We start from the raw sequence: 19,028 nt of genomic DNA on the forward strand, positions 1-19,028 counted from the left end.
TTAAAGTGGAACTACCTGAAAATTCTGATTATTTTTAGCCACATTCGACTATTTGCACAGATGTAAATTGAATGTATATGGTTTGATGGCATAAAATCATAATGAATTCTTTCTTAATTGACAATCAAGTAGAATAGAATGGACTCTATGCACAGCCCCACTACTTCCTGAACTTCAGGCAGCTCCTTTATTCCCTGTCTTTCATTGTTGAGCACATTGATTAATCCAGGTGTGTCTGACCACAGTAGTCACAACATGAAGTAGCAGACACACCTGGATTAATCAGTGTGTCCAATAATAAGTAAACAGGAAATAAAGGAGCTGCCTTAAGTTCAGCAAGTAGTGGGGCTGTGCATAGAGCCCATAGAACAGAATAAGATTTATTGTCATTGCTAAAATACAACTATCCAGTGAAACAAAATTTTGTTTTTTATGCTCTGAAAAGCACCCAGAATAAATACAGTAGCAATTCTAAAAGCAGTTAAAAATAAAAATATAAAATCAGTAAAGTATAAAACATACAATATGTGTGAACTAATCATCAAGATTATTACTCAAATATATATATATATATATATATATATATATATATATATATATATATATATATATATATATATATACATATACATACATATATATATATATATATATATATATATATATATATATATATATGTATGATTTATGTCTATTTGTTTGGGATAATACAATAAAAGGTGGTTCTTGTCTTTATAGGTGGACTTTTACATACAGTATATAGTTCAAAACTGGGGACGTGCATGAATTCAAGTAGTTGTTTACTCAAAATAGTGCACTGTGAACTTTTTTTTTTTTTTTTTTTAAGAGTCGACTCACTTTTATTTGGGGTGGGAGGAGATTTATATCTTACATCGTACAGACATGCAACTGATGTATGTGATACTGTTTGTGTGCAAGTGCTGCATATATTAGAAAGTAAACTGAGGCATATGAAGAGCCATCTCATATACCCCCTAAATTCTACTTTTCTGTTGATCCCGATGAAGGCCAGAAGATGCAGTGCACATGTGCACCTTTGTTCAATACAACAAGTGAAACCGTACCACGTGTATGTTGTATACTTGTGAATCACTCACTCCTTGGTTGGATGGAAACACGTGTTAATGATGACGTCAAGACTGACTTAAAATGACTTGACAATTTGATTTGAAAATGTAATTAAAATGCTCATCTCAATTACATACGTACATGCACATATGATTAAAATGTAGGGTTTCCATACAGAAAACCATGATACGTCATACATTATGTATTATAAGAAAACAGTGAGCATAAATATTAAATATAATATATAATTTATGTGTATTATACATTGCAGTAAATTTTCTGATGACTCTTCGAGAATGTAAAATTTAAGATTAAATTGCACATTTTGATACATAAAAGCCTTGTCTTACGTAGTTACTGGTATTTGCTTTATTTGACAGAACCACACAGGCCACAAGCTCAAGCACTTCAAGTCTCAACCCTTTTTTTAAGTAAGAAAAAAAAAATGCTGTATCATGTAAGCTCCTTACGTCTCAAAGTGGGAGTATCATGCAGGAGATGATGCTAAATGTCGGCTGGTGAGAATGATGGAGGGATTAGAGTGTGTGACTCACATCCTGTTCTTGTTTTGGACTCTTATCACCTACTCTGCAGCCTTGATCAAGCCCCTAATCCCTTTAGTAGTTGAGAAGCGAAGTAATACCAAACACTTTTGCACATATTATCCTGTGAAATAATGCTCGCTGTCATCCTCCAGACTCCTCCGGTCTGAGCTTTATTCTTCGTCCTCCTCTTCGTCATCTCTTGGGCTCCTTGGAAAAAACAGGAAGGGTTGGTATCAGGTGGGCTTCAGTCATATCAAAGCACTCTTTTTATGTCTCAGCAAATGGATTCTCACTAGTATAAAGCCATGGGGACATGTGTGAAACAGAGTAAAAAAGCTTCATATATGCCCTTTAACTGTAGGTTTAAAAGTGTGGTGACAGACTTTATTTTTGATCCTGGGTTAAATTTTTTAAAAATTATATTTAGTGTCATTGCGCTTTGGTCATCTGCATGGAATAGCTCTGGGCTTAAAGGGACAATTTATTACATTTTGCAGTTTAACATATTAAAAAAATTATGTAAAAATTTGCTTAAATTATCAGAAGTATGACAAAAAGTAGTTTTAATATTATGTGACAATGTTATTTTTATCTTGTTCCTGATGTTATTTACTTTATATTCCTCATCTGACATTCGTATGGTACAATGTTTTGGATTACTTTAACAACTGATTGCTTCTTTTAATATTTTATTTAACATGTTCCTTTGTCATACCTTCATGTGGACAATATTATTAAGATCAGGACAATGTGAGATGAAATTGCTGAATAAAACTAAACTTTTTGTAAATTCTGTAAAAAAAAAAAAAACTAAACAAAAAACGAGCATCCATTGAAAGCATTTGTAAAGTACAATTCTTACAAGAGCAGTGCCTCCATTTTAATTATAGTGAATACTTATTACAGAATGTATTGTGTTTTAAAGGTGTCTGCTGAAATTCTCCAAAGGTAAAGAGAATCTCTGTAGCATTAGTCTGCACTCAGGGGTTCACTAAAGGGTTGCATTTAGGTGAAAAACATAAAACATATAAAGCCTCTGTGTAAAAAAACAAAACAAAAAAACCCCTGACAATAAAGAGTTATTTCCTATGTTCTTTTTGCAGTCATAGATCTGTAGGCATACACTAATTTTATCTTTGTGGTCTATGAGGAACATTTTTGGGCTGTAGGGGAGTTTTTTCCTCACTGCAATTCAGTGAGTGTCCTCTGGGGGAAATGGGGGCAGATCTGTGTGGTGGAGTTGTACCCAGTTCTCTGACTTAATCCATGGGAGGATGTATTTCCTGATGTGTACTGAGGTGGGTGTACAATGTAATGTAAAACGCTGCCTTCATCTGTTATACATATTGACCTTTTACAATGCAAATACCTCAAGAATGAAATACATCCTTTGCAAAACCATTTAATACATGATACCCATCTCTTTAGCATTTAAAGCTTAAAAAAACAAAACAAAACAAAACTCACTTCTTCACAGTAAAAGCTCTTGTTTTCTAAGTAGCAGTACTTCAGTACTTGCTACAATCACCACCTCTTAGCCTTCTAATTACATCTTCTCTTCTTAATTGTGCAACAGCAGCATAAAACACTGTCAGATCGCCAACAATAAACTGGGATGGATGAATTCTTAAAGAGCAGCTCACAACAACAGCAAGCTTTTATCCTCTCAAGGTCCCTGAACCCATTATAAAAGATTATATATTTCTTCAGTAATGTCATCCCACACACACACACACACACACACACACACACACACACACACACACACACACACACACACACACACACACACACACACACACACACAGCCTTTCTCTCAGATCAATTAACAGATTAGTGCTTGTGTGGAATAGATTGAAGGCTCGGCTACAGGATATCATCTGTGTCTAATGCATTTTAGGCAGAGGGGGTGAACATGAGCTTCACTGTCAGGGGAATATTGACACTCTGGAGTGCAAGGTTATGTTCAGCCTCTAAGGATTCTGCGATTTCCTGCCTGTAATGTATTTATTGCAATAAATTTCGGGCCTAAAAGATGCTCTAATTCTTCATTATTGCCTATGTTTTAATGCCATATTTTCTTATCATGTCAAGAATTTTCACACATTTTATACCTGACTCTATACACGATCCGTACATCAAATAAAATGTAAACAGCATTTTCTGTTTCCAGGTTTTCCCTTCAATCATTCTTTGATATTTAATTTTTCTATTTACCCACTCTAGTCATCATCTGTGATTGTAACACGGTTTTGTAATTAAAATCACTTTTCATCAGCCATAGCACCTAATTGAAAATGGATGGTGCTTCTCTCTCTGGTCCTCCTTTATATTTGCATGAAGAATAAGAGGTCATTTGTTCACTGCTAATTCCACCTGTATTTACACAGGCAGCCATGCAGCACAGTTTGTCTTTGTTTACACTCATTTATAGAGCACCTCAGGTTTGTGGCTTCACTGTTTAGACAGCAGTGTGAATCTCTAATTTTAACAGCTAAATTTCTTGGTATTTAAAGAGGCAGACATCTGCACCTGCTCAGAGTGTTAGACATGCAAAGAACTGCGTTGTCATTGCATTTCAGCTGTGATCATTATCTTTGGACTGCTGTTGTACTCAGTTATGCAACTTCACTGTTTTGCAAATGAGAGATACTGAACATTATCCCGGAACACTTTAATAATTCAGACTCTATGAATTGCCACTAATGGCTTTATAAATGATTAATAAAGTACATAATGATGTTTATGATATAAGCCATAAATAAATTTAAAAAACATATACAGTTTAGAAGTTTTCTTTTTTTCTTTCTATCTTTTTATTTATTTATTTTTTACAGTAATCCTAATGCAAACCTCAGATTACGATGTTGCTATTTTACTTTTCTGCAAAAAACAAATACGTATAATTTAAATCATAAATTATTTATATGTATTGTTTGAACTTTAAAAGGTTAGAAATTATGTAAAAACATCCCAACATCTGAATTTATTCCCAGCAACATGCTAAACATGTCACTTTGGATGTATGTGAAACACTAGAGGGAGTGTTGAGTCTCTGCCAGTCTCCAATGGTGTTGAAAACCAAGACAAGGATTTAGTAATTGAGGATGAGAACCAGTAAGAAGCAACTTTCAGAGTCAAAGAAAGTGAGAGTGATAGAAAAATAGAAACACTAATATAATTTTCACCACTGTCACAGCTTTAAATGAAAAGAATAGAGTTTGATGTTGAAACTGCAGTGTTTGATAATGAAGGTATAGAGTTACTATATTTGGTGCCATTTGTTGATCCATGGTTCAGACTAAACTGTGACAGTTGTGACCTTGTTTTAACAATTCTAAATGAATCTTTAGTGCAGCTATACAGAAAACCAAGAGGATTTGCAGTTTTATTATGGCTGTTTTCTGGCCAAAAACACAGCTATAGGTAAAACTATACTGAAAAGCTGAGATTTTGTTTATTCATTCATTTTCTGAACCCGCTTTATCCTCATTAGGGTTACTGGAGCCTATTCCAGCTACTTATGGGTGAAGGCAGGTCCCACCCCCATCAACTGGTGTTGGAATCAAACCCAGGACCATCTTGCTATAAGGCACAAGTGCTATCCACTGCACCACTGTGTCACCCAGGCTGAGATTTTTTTAAAGGAAAAAACTGATGCCATATGATACTGATGTGTTTAAGCCATGAGCTTAATACTTGTACTTGTGGAGATCTGGGGTCAATTTGACACTTTTATTATTACTCAATCTAAATGTAGACAGCGCCATCTGTTGATATTGGGGTAAACAACAGTAAACATTCATTTCAGTCATTTCAGTTGAGATTTATTTCCACAGTATTGCATTTAGTTGATTTTTTTGGGGTTGATTTGTTTTCTTTAGTGGATGTTTTGGGCTGGATTAAGCTGTTAAATAGCTGGTTCAGTCCTGGGGATGTTTTTTGTCTTTTAGGTCTTTCAGCAGTCTGAACGATCGCCCTTTCTTTGTTCAGTAAAGAAAGCTTCATCTTGTCCTGTACAGTTTGTGATGACATAAGAACACTGACAAATCAATAGTAATGTGTTTAAGAACCAAAGCGGCAGCCGGTCTTCTGGGACTTTCCTCTGTCTGCTGCCTGGAGCTCCAGTCGATTAGTCTTAGGGATGCGTCTCAGCAGCTCTGTCTGTCTTTCTGTCCGTCTCTCTGGACACTGAACAAATGCACTGACAGTGAATGAAAAATTACTCTTATCATCTCACCTCCAGGCCTTCCTGAAGTTTTTTTTATCACATTTATCACGCAAACAGATGCAGCCTCTATCTAAGAAGCAATCGATTTGAGGGATGAGTTAAATTACTTTGAGGAGAGCCTATCAGTTTTGAACAAATTTGAGCTAATCCACAAAAAAAGCATAATATAATATGGAGAAACTGTCAAATATTTTATTTGACATGCATGATAGCTATTATTCTAAGTGTGCAATTGGATGCACTGAAGCAAGAAATTACAGGTATAAACTGTTGGACACTAATGTCTGTGGTTGAACAGTCACAGTATGAATAACCATTGATCTTCTGACCATTGGTTGTAATTGATCATTCTGCCGTTAATAAGGTTCAGAAGGAGGTCATTCAGTCTCTGAACATAAACCGTCAACCAGTCTCTAAACATATATTATATCATATATTATACATTATAAATCTAATGTGTATAAAAGCAACATTTTGGTCCATGTTTCACAGGTTTCTTGTTGCCTGTTTTAATAACATCACAGATTCACAATAAAATACTTATTTAGTATCAACTAGTAATGAAGATGCAGAGCGCAGTGAAGTAAATACTCCTCACCCTCCCCTATGCTGGCTGTTAATGACATGTATATTTCTAATTACAGTTGATCTTTCTTTTCTCAGGGCTTTTCAGTTAACTGCCCACACTCAAACATAGTAGGTGACAGTAATGCACCTTAAAGGTACAATGTGTAGGATTTTTATAGTGTTCTTTCCAATAATCAATCTAATCATTGATTGTAATTGAAAAATAGTGCTCAATCAGTCAAAAAAAACCCAATTTGTTTGATTACATTTAACCAAGGAAAACCCATTTAAATATACATAGCATAGGTATAACTGCTACATGAGCCTTCAGAGGACAAAAATTGAAGTAATTGCCTGCAGAACGGGGAGGGCTTCTCCATATCTTAATCCAATGTTTTTCAACCTTGGGATTGGGACCCCACGTGAGGTCGCCTGGAATTCAAATGGGGTCGCCTGAAATTTCTATGTAATTGATGAAAATTAAAAAAAAAAACAAAAAAAAAAACTAAAAAAATATGGTGAGTTGATAGAAACGATGCCAACACATAAAAGACATGACAAACTGTGAGGCAGAAACTGAAGCACTGGAGTACTGTTTATATTTCAAATGTTCATTGTGGTCAGTTTAAGATGCTGCAGCTCTTTCATAATTCATAGTTTGAGTTATTGTTTGTTCAGTATTAATTTGGAGCTGTGGAAATCCAAGCTGGACTGACTGTACATATTCTGTCCAAGGAAAATAAAATTCTCACTTTGTACAGTAATCTACAGCTGGCTTTTCTGCCTCCATCCATAATAATATAAATTATATAGACTAAATGTCATCTAAAATGAATGTTTATTTGCAAAAATAAAATTAATTTTTTAGCAAAAAAAAAACTGTCTTACTGTCCACTGTCTTAATCGCAGAAAATTCCATGATGGGCCCACAGAAGTGATACCAATGTAAGTCTGTGACAGGCATCAGCTGTGGTCAAACACATCTGGATCACTCATCTTACATGCGATAACATTTGACAAAGGGGATCTGCATGTAGACCACATAAGATGAGTGATGCCGATGCAGTTATATTTGAATCAGGGGATCCGTGCGTGGCCTGATGTCTGCCACTGACTTACATCGGCATCACTTCTGTGGGCCCATCATGGAATTTTCAGCGATTCCATGAAACCACCACAGATTTTGAGGTAGGCGCCCGTGGTCATTACACATCATTACATGGAATTCTGTGAGAACAGGTTGATGGAAGTGATGGCAGAGAAGTTGAGGTGCTTGGGATTTTGGCAGGTTGTGGAAACAAAGTGTTCAAAAGTTGAGAAAGATACAGCCAAGGCTTTTTGTCCCAAAGTGCCAGCCATTAGGTAAGCGCAACACCGAACCAGAGAAATCAAGCTGTCTTTGCATTGATTCAGGTATTTGCTGCCACCTAGGGTAGGTAGGTTACAACACTGTACCTTTAATGCCCCCCTGAAAAACATAATTATGAATATTATGTTACTTATCTGCAATTAAGCAAATCTTACAAAACAAACCTTTAAAACTATTCTAATGTGTAATATACATTCCATATACATACGCGTACACCACTGCTTCTTTAGCTGAAATAAAAATATCCTGGGTATTTGTTTTTCTTATATGTTGTGAAATATTTGGTATTCCATGTGTGTCCAGCCCATCCTGATTGAGGCTTTTTTTCCCTGCATGATGCATGATTTAATTTATTGATTCATCCATCATCCATCTTGCTGGAACCTGATCTGTTTTTTTCCCCTCAAGACCTTTTCTCATCTCTCTTTTTGTTTTTTTTCCTTGACTAAAACAAAATCAAATGCCGTATTTGGATGCACCTTGGATACACCTTTAATATTTTCAGGTAAATGTGAATCGGGGGTTTTAAAATCCAGCAGCTATAGGCCTGTCTGCTCATCCTCACCCTGAACTCCTCCTGTGAAAATGTCAATAGCTCATTAAATGAGGCTCTCCTCTCCATGTTCCCTGTCTGCTGTCGGCTTTTTCATCATTACCTCATTCTGCTCCCTGGTTGCCATCTCCCACAAGCCTGATACACACCACAATGTGTCTGTGTGTAGTTCGAATGTGCACATATAGTGAGCGCCCTAATGTATATGGATGAGTGTTTCTTGTCTGTGTGCCCTGTCATTAGAGGGGTGACGGCTGCAGAGGTGTCAGTGATGTTTCAATATCAATTCTCTTCAAGGCTTGTGTCTCTGCTGCTCCCGCTCTTTGCTAATCTAACCTTGTCCTCGCCCACAGTGAAATAATAGCAGGTCAGCGGCTGCCGTAGTTATTCATGGTGGAGCCAGGGAGACCTAATGGACATCCTCTGTCGACACATTCATTCAGGGATTTCATCTGGAGCCATTTTTGCATTTGCATGTAGGTTCTTGAGGACAGAATATAACTGGTACATTTAACAAAGTACAGTACTTAAATAATTAATGTGGTAAAAATGTGGGGCTGATATTTTAATTTTGGTCATCAAGGAAGTGGACTCTGTGTGTGTGTGTGTGTGTGTGTGTGTGTCTTGGGCACCACACAAACTCTGAAAAGAGCTGACTGCTGCAGCTTGACATATTCATGTATATTTAGTCAAGGAAGAGACTAGTGAGAGCAGCAAGTTGATAGGACCAGTATTTTGGGAAATATTAGTAATTTTGTAATGGAATAGCCTTACGATCACGTTGCTATGCCCAGAATCATAGATTCATCATTGAAGTGGATTACCTAGCAACAGATAAACAATTGGGCCATGTTACCATGGTGTCAAAAGTCATGTGCAGAAACAGACATGCCAGCTGAGAGGTTATTCAACTGAAAATTCCAGTGGAATTTACCAAGACAGTAAAGAAAGTAAAGGAATGAACTGTATCAGAGGATCAAGAACCCATGGTTCCTCACAGGTCAACAGGCGTAGTTTCTAATCATTAATCAGATTTAATCTTCATCTTAAACTTGATTACATCACTCAGGATGAAATTACCCAGCGGTATATGTAATGTAGTAAAGGTGCCGGCTGAACCAACAAGAACAGTAAAATTTTACTTCCCCAGTGACAAACCAGTAATATTCTTCTAATATAGTTGCATGTGACATCATAACAGTCACAGGGCCATTGGTCTACATAATAAATACTGTGATTCTTAACCTGTTAATGTATTTCAATGTGTATTTTGTGAAATTTCACTGAAATAACATTCACTTTTGCATTTTGTAGGTGTTTTACAAGATATCCATGACACATCTCCACAAATGTAGGACAAAAGACAAACAAAAACAAGAAAAGCACACAGAGAGCACAGACCTCTGCCAAGACAGATCTGCCCCCCCTGATCACCACCAAAATTTAATCATTTCTCCCTTGTGCCAGTATCAACATTTCCTGAAAATTTCCTGAAAATCTGTCCATAACTTTTTGAGTTATCTTACTAACAAACAAACACGCAAACATGCACACACGCAAACACACAAAGCAAAGTGATCACAATACCTCCTGGTGGAGGTAACAATATAGCGGCTAGAGGTCAGAGGTCAAAATCACTACAATCTCACAAAACATACTTTGGCCACAACTACCAGTAACTGATAGAACTGTATGAATAGATCATGACGCATTTAAATGAACAAATGGTTTTTGTTTTAGAGCCCAATAAATACAAGGGCCAACAATCCCTCAGATGTGGTTAGGTAAGACCAGTGATAAAGCTCTCGGTAAAAATTAACATATTATTATCCAAAGTGAATCTCGTATCACAACTCTGCACGGTAAACCCCGCTTCATTTATTATAAATAACTATAAAAACATTTGTATCAGTGCTGATACCAAAAACATATCTCAATACTAATCTGTGATAGACTGGCATATCAGTTAAACTCGAGCTGTTACATAATAATTCATCTACATATTTCCTCCAGCAGGATACATTTGCATCCGACACAACTACTGTGCTTTTTTTTATTATGAATAAAATAGGTTGTTGTTCACCTTTAAATGCCACGTTGCACTTAATTTGCCTGTGTTTTGGTTTCAGCACATTGATATGCACTTATCTTTGTTACATAAACTTTTGGCTTGAGGTGACCGACACGACACTGTCTTCACACAACAGCGGCTGAGACTGTACAGTTTACAGACACAAAAACACTGACCGTGGATATGAATTCAGTCTGTCACTACATTCCTTCTACTTTTAGAATATATATAGAACTCAGTCATTAACTCTCCAGAGTCCCGAGTTGCACGAAAATAAACATTGTTGAAATGGTTGATTTATAGTTGTAATAATGTTGAATTATTTCTTTCTTCATTTGATTTGAGTTATTGAATTCCAGTGCAGATGTTGATACAATCACAATGCAACTTCAATACATATAAATAAATTAATGCGTAACTAAGTTATAATATAACTTAAACATGATGCTACAGATCTGTACATGATGAAATTTTCATTCATGTCATTTTCATCCTCAACACGTCTTGACTTTAATACTTCAGTCCTCATGATTTCCATAAAAGTACCCAAACAGCAAAAATATGGAGAATCTAAGAAACAGCCGCTGGCAACTAAAACCATCTATTAATCTAAAATGTTTAATACCTGTTGATCCACTAATCCTATTAATGCATGTAAATCATTGGTGTAAAATACAGTTTGTCATCTTTTCATGGTCATCAGATATGACCCATTTGAACGTTCAGAGGTTCTGTAGTGAATATGGAAACACTGTTATCTTCAGCAACACTGATTCACCAGTAAAACCCATGGAGTTTGATAAATGACAGTGGATGGACACACTTGGTTTAGGTCCAGTTAATGATATATTTTACAAAAAAAGTCAGTTTTTCTTCAGTTGTCTCTGTTTTGATCTAATAACCTATGAATTTACTCTGAGCTTTTATGAACAGCTACATGATCAGTGAATTAAATACAGGAAAATATATGATTTCCACTGAAAAAGTTCTAAATAAAGAGAATAATATTACAATAAATGGTGATAAATGACTTAGGAAAGGTTTATACAATTCACTTGGGAACTGCCAGAAAAGTATCACTGGGTCTTTATGAGTTGATGATATTTAGCATGTCTGTGTTGGCACAAGTAATATGTTTACAACTAAAAGGGTACCTGTGGGGAATTTTCATTGCTAGTGATTTCAAAAGATCATGTTTAATAATAGCGGTTCCATCAGGTAACTTACGTCATAGCCTGTTGTCAAGTATGTGCTAGTACTAAACTACTCCTCCATCAGTCAGGCGTGGTCAGCTACATGTTGCCTCCGTCATGGGCTGTTCCAGCACCGGTAGTGACGCAGACTCATTGATTTGTCTCATTTCCTGGGCTGTGATGAACTGGTTACTGACCCCGTGCAGCGGACACCAGTCTAAGATGACACTTTATCGAGTCAAATAGGTAACCAAATATACCTATTTCCTCAAAATTGCTAACCATAGTTTGCTTCCTGATCACGTGCTTTCTACTCAGTCTCGATCACTGACTGCTCCTTGTTTACTCGCACTTGATCATCTGAAATCAACAAAGGTATGTCATTTCTGGTCGGCAATGGCTGCTCCCCATAGGTTCTGCCCCCACGCGTAATTAACATAATAAAAAGGTCCAGTAGGATGCATTTATGTTTTTTTGTTTTTTTTTTGCTGAATTTGTGCCTGTCTTTCTTATCAGTAATACACAAAGCACAATTAATGTCATAAGCATGACCAGGACAGATAATAAACATTGTGGGGTTGGTCTATGATCATGCTCAGAGGGGTCACCGGTGATCTGGTGGACATCCAGAGGCTATGAGATGAGATGAATATTATAATGTTCACAAAACTTTATATATTGTAGGATTTTTGGGTGACAGAGCTGTATTTTCTTTATTTCTCATTTTCCAGCTTGAAGTAGAGTCAGACATACAAAGCACAAAGACACTGATTTAAAACCCTCACTAAAGAACAAAAGATAATTTCACAGAGATACTGGACCATTTTCCTCATGAGTGGAACCACATTAAGTGCACCAACGCTGGCAAACAGACCTCTTGTCTGCAGATGAAATCCTATCCCTCTCCTCTTGGCATCCAGCGCGTGAAGGAGGAATCAGAGTGTGATGGCCACTTTCTGCATGCAGTCACGTTTGTGGGCTAACACCGAGGGGAAAAAACGGCCGAGACAATGGAAAAACACTGGTGGGGGGTTGGGAGAATAGGTTTCCGCAACTGGGGAAATGCGGCTTGGAGCATGAAATCAGAGCCACTGGAGATGGCTGCATTCTCATTGAATCCTGGCTCTCCTGTTCTGCTGACTTGGACATTTGTGGCTGTAATGAATATCTTGACTGGGATTGTGGGAGGCTTCCCCGGGCTGCTCTGTATTCAGCTGCAGCTCAACACAAGGTAGACTATGTGGCTATGGCTGGATGGCTCTCATGTTCTACTGCTTGATGAAATTCATTGCTGGTGAAAAGGGGTTTATATTGTGCGCTGGCAGGATTTCATAATCTGCTCAGTGCACAGAGGAGATAAACCAGCCTGCAGAAAATCATTCTCGAGTATAAATTGCTTACATATCCACTGCTCACCTGGGTTTTACCCTTTAGTTACACTGTGCCTTGTGGTGAAATAAGAACAAAAACACTAGAGTGAAAATTATGGAATTCCCATTATGGGGAAAATTGATGAATGAGTGTTTGCCCTTCAGCATATAAAGGTTCCTTTCAAAATTGAATGTTTGTTTTAAATATTACTCAAGCGATTTCTTCATTTCTTGCATTAATTATCCCCAGTTTTCATGACTGTGTTGTCAGCATCTGCCTTACTCCAGTTTAGACTTCAGACTTAATTTGGATATACAAGAATGATAAAAATGATGATGATTATTATTATTTTATTTATTTATTTTTCCCCATTAGTATTGCTTGTAAAAAAAAAAGCATTTCTGAAACAACAGTTTTAAATAATGACTTGTTTAAATAAAATAACCTTGACAATACTTATTTCCTTCAGAGTGACCTATAAATACTGCAGTAAATTCACTCAAATATCACTATCTAACTATTTTAAGTGTCGTTTATACAGTGCTAATATCATTAATCTGGCTATACACTCACCTGGGACATGCTGTCACTTTCTGACATCGAAGGACTTACATTGATTTCTGGAGCTACTCTGCAGGTTGATACTATAGGGATACTCTGGGTGTTGACAAAAGAAATACCAAAAGGTCAAGACCAAGTGTCAGCGCCTGACAACATGGAGTTAGAACAGGCTTGAAACATTTGTCTTAGAACTACTTCAGCTTGTCATTCATCAAGTGTGTGTCTAATGGGAAGTGATATCAATATGTGTTTTATGTAGCTGTCTGTACACATTGTTAACTGTTTCCTATATTTTCAACAAAATAATACAAATTAAATTTAATGATAACCTGTCATTATTAAATTGTTTTGTAATCATTATTATTCATGACCATCTGCAAAAGCTGCTGCAATTACTCTCCAGAACAAAACATGTTGGGCTTGTGCACAAATTTCACTGTCATTGATATAACCATGCAGTATTCAAAAGAAACCATTTTGGGCCCAGTGGAGACCCCTGTGGTGCACCATACAATATCCATGATTCACAATCATCTCTTTTAATAAATTGTTGTTTTGCCAAATACCGGTCATTTTATGAAATAGTACAAAGATTTCCCCCACAAAATACCTGTGTTTTATGTTGCTCAAATGTAATTATTACTTGTTGATGCCAAATTACTTTTTATTTCCCTCATTATATTCACTTACATCCACTTGCAAAATTAGTTTGTCTGAATTTTTTATGCACAATATGTAATAATAATCGTAATAATAATAATAATAAATCTTATTATTAATACTACTACTACTACTACTACTAATAATAATAATAATCTTTTTTGATCACTTGAGGATATGTGCAATAAACATAGCCAACTAGAAACAATAAGATTAAAAAAACAATAGAGAAAAAGAAGGTTTTGGAATGTTTTCTTTCTCCCCATAACCGTACAGAAATTCCCTTTGTATGAAATCCTCACTCTTGTGTCTCTGCCATGTTATGCAGGGTGGGAGGAAGAGTGGGTTTTGGCCAGCAGACCTTCTTCATCAGCACTCCTCCGCCACATTACAGAGAGGAGTAGCCCCTCAGCCTCTCCTACAAAACCAGAGCTGAGTGAACTGAATACTGAGCTGCTTATTGGAGCATGATTACACACCAAAGCACCCATAACTGAACATCCCTCTGATGAGCAGTTATTTCCCCACAACAACAGCTAATTGAACACAGTACCCGTGCTTTTCAAAAGCTGTGATAAGGCTCACTGAAATGCAGCAGGTTGATATTTGTTTCATAAGTGACTCTCATATCCACAGCTGCTGTCTGTGTTAAGGAATCAAAGTGGCCTGCATTTCCTGTAAAGTAACAAAATAATAAAGACAGAATAAAACACTGCTGAGCTGTCACACAGGAGCCCTGAAGTGGGAGAAATTCTTGGAACTTCATCCCACGGAGTCAGATTGCAAAGACAGAAAACATTAAATGCATAAAACATCTACACAAGGCATTTACAGTGTCATGAAGAGGACGTATGGGAATGAACATGGTTCACCACCAAAGCCAAAATTATAAGCCCATTATGAAGGGATGTGGATGCATAAATATGTCCAGTTTTGTTCAGTAAGCATTTGTTCCTTACCATGCAACTGAATATACAGGTTTCAACCCTGCAAAAACTCCTGATCTAACCAAGACTTACATGGTACTGCTTTTCCATTCACAGAATCAACTGAACTGGTCTCAACTCGATTCAAGCATGTTCTGCAGAATAGGACCGTCTCACCACAGCTGGTTGAACGAGAAAACAATAGAAGAGGATATAAGTTATGTTTTCTGAAATAAAATTCAATTTTTCAAGTCACAATAGAGCCCACTTGAAAAATGGCTCAGATGTTTTCTGAGATTTCCCACTAACTTGGGTTAGTGTCCCACAGTGCAACACGATGACATAGCCACAATTTGGATCAATCTAAATGGAATGTAAAATCTACATGATTTTGTATATGATTTTCCATCTCAAAAATGATAAGATTTAACATCCCATTTGGTATTGCTTTATCTCAGTACCTTGGAAAAGGTGATGCTAGAAATAGTATCTGATGATATCTGATGGTAGCTGCTCTCTCACAGTGGAAATGCCAAAAGAGCCTCAGTGGAAAAACAGCATTCCTATTTTAAGTCTTATTGATCTTGTTTTGAGAATAACATTTTATGCAAGAGCAGACTGTGTAAAATCATTTTTCTTACTTGTTACATATTAAAGTGTGTTGTTTTACATAAACATCAGACTGTTGTTTCAATCTGGATATGACTCACTAACATCTGTCTCTTGTCTTGATTGTAAATTAACTTTCATTTCCAGGTCAATGTATTTATTACTTTCAGGTCTGAATGGTAAATTCCATCCTTCTCTGTTCAACCAGGACTTTTTTTGGGGGGTAGTCTGCATTCAGTTTGAAAGACAAACTGAAGAAAATAGCCTATATAAAGTCACAAACAACTATAGCTATGATCACTGCTTTACATGGAGCTCCTTGTTGAACAAATCAGGGAGTAATTTGCCTATTTTTAGCAGTTTTACACACATTCAAATAACCTGGATACTGGAGTGTGCTAGTTTTGTGTAATAATGTGAGATACACTGAGGACAAGTACAAATAGATAAATATTTATTTTGAAAGAGCCTGTGACTTTTTATTTATCTTTTATTTGCACTTTTTTGAGCAAGGGCAAAGGGCACAATGTCTGGAGAACAGGACACTTGACCCTGACATCTGATCTGATCCATTTCTGAAATGGATCTGGCTCAGTCATTATGGATTAGAGTGCCCTGAAACTCTAATGTTTTATTGGACAGATATATTAGATATTACATTTCTTGCTCTTGGGGAGTAGAAATCAATCAATCAGTCTGCAGATATAAGTATATATAAGAGTATATACTGTAAAAAAAACACGTTACTGTCATAGAAACCATCAAAGAAAAAAATCATTTCCATTTAACCAGTGAGCTTTACACTTTAAGTACTTGTTGCAGAGCTGTTGCAGATGATTGCGTAACACTAGTGTTGTTATTACATCCCGCTGTCTGACTGCTGCTCCTAGTTATTGATGCACGCTCAGGTTTGATATGATTACCCAGTGTGTTGTGTGAATGTTTGGACTCATCGCTTCAAGGTGAAGAAAATCTTCTTCCATTGAGTCAAGCGGCAGACATCAGGGTCCCTATGTGAATGTATAATAACTGTGCAGAGATGCCTGCTGTGTGATGAGTGTGTCAGTAACGGTGTCTGTGGAAAGAGACCAACAGAGAGGATAAGTGAGATGCTAAGTGCCACTGAAAAATACAGCTTTGAGTGCGCATTTGTGAAATGGTTGTAAATGTCTGCAGTATGTCCTCATGCATACTGATGAATATTTAAAATAGATAGATAGATAGATAGATAGATAGACAGACAGACAGACAGACAGACAGACAGATAGACAGACAGATAGATAGATAGATAGATAGATAGATAGATAGATAGATAGATAGATAGATAGATAGATAGATAGATAGATAGATAGATAGATAGATAGATAGATAGATAGATAGATAGATAGATAGATAGATAGACTGTAGTGGCAAAATTATTTGTCACTTATATAACTGTCAAACCCAGGTCACTTAAATTACTCATATCTGGCATTTGTGTAATTCCTGTCTAACTACTCAAACTCATATCATTATATAACTTGTGTGCCTTTTACTTTTAAACCTCTTCTATTCCCAAGTGATCATGCTGACATATGTCACAGTACACCCTTGGACCATCGTGCACCAGAAGAACATGGAGTGTTTGTCTCACATTGACACACATGACCAGAGCCCCCCCCCATTTTACATCTTGTGGTTCTCCCCCATTTCATAGAAGAGGGACCCTGAGTGTCTCCTGTCTCATGAATGCTCCATGATGTTTTGACCACTTGTCAGCTGACTTTAACTTTGCCCTCATTTCTGTAAGAATCATGTCTTTCATGCCATAGCTTGTGTGTATAAAAAAATCACTGCCTGTGCTCCTTCTTACCCCTTTTCCTCCAACACTTTAGCCTTGTGCTTTTGTTAGAGAGGGGTCCTCCTTGCAAGGGGTGAATATACTCACATGTAAGACCAGCCTTGACTTTTGTGTTCTCTATTGACAGATTTTCCCACCATGATAGATAGATAGATAGATAGATAGATAGATAGATAGATAGATAGATAGATAGATAGATAGAGAGAGAGAGAGAGAGAGAGAGAGAGAGAGAGAGAGAGAGAGAGAGAGAGAGAGAGAGAGATAGCAGAGGCGATTTCTCATAGACTGCTATGAGAAGCTCGGCTTCCCCTAAAATTACGAATGGATGGATGGATAGATGGATGGATGGATGGATGGATGGATGGATAGATGGATAGATAGATAGATAGATAGATAGATAGATAGATAGATAGATAGATAGATAGATAGATAGATAGATAGATAGATAGATAGATAGATAGATAGATAGATAGATAGATAGATAGATAGATAGATAGATAGATAGATAGATAGATAGATAGATGGTTCAGGTGAACATGCTGGGTGGTTGAAGGTCGACTGCGGTTGGTTTGAGCCTCCGGGGCATCCTGTCAGTGTGTCGTCTCCTATCACATCTTTATCTTTATAATGAGGAGATACTGGTGCTGTGTGGCATGTGGGTGCTCTAATACATTCAGTCGCTCTGGCAGGTAGATATTGACTTATGCACATACACACATATGTTTATCCAGTACATACACAAGCAGTTGCCCTTTTCAGTCTTTCCTTTCCTTTGCTCTTGGCATGATGTTGTCAAAGCTGTAATTGGGTTTGGACTTTGACATGGTTTAGGCTTTATTTGAGATATGGCATTCACAACTGCTGTAACATGTACTATCATTCATTCATTCTTTCTCCTGTTATTTTCCCCCATTTCTCTCAGAGCCTTGTTAGCCATTGGTGCACCACTGCGGCTTTGGCTACCACCTCCCTCCATCTCAGTCTGTCCTCTGCTAGTCTCTGGGTTTCTGTAAAGGTCAGACCTGTCCACTCTTGGGCATTGTCTTCCCATCCTTTCCTTTGTTTGCCTTCCTTTGTTGTGTCCTACACTGTGCATTGCAGCATTGCTTTTACAAATCAATGATGATCTAAAAGAAATGGACAGAGCCGCTGTGACATCCATTTTGAAACCTTATTTCATCAACTGAAATTCAGTTTGCATAAGTCAAAATAATCAGCACGCTCATGACCCCACTCTTATTTTTTTGGATTGGATTTTGTTGGATTTCAGTTTATGTGATCATGAACACATTTTCCTTGAGCTGAAAGCAAAATTAATTTAATGTAAAATCACAAAACAAACACCGCTGCTCATCACACAGTAAATGATAGCTCCATCTGTTTTTGTGTAGTGGGCACGTCCACACTGTTTTTAACCCTTTCATTCACGAATTATGAGAACCT

The sequence above is a fragment of the Sphaeramia orbicularis genome, chromosome 5, assembly GCF_902148855.1.
Source record: "Sphaeramia orbicularis chromosome 5, fSphaOr1.1, whole genome shotgun sequence".
Lineage (NCBI taxonomy): Eukaryota > Metazoa > Chordata > Actinopteri > Kurtiformes > Apogonidae > Sphaeramia > Sphaeramia orbicularis.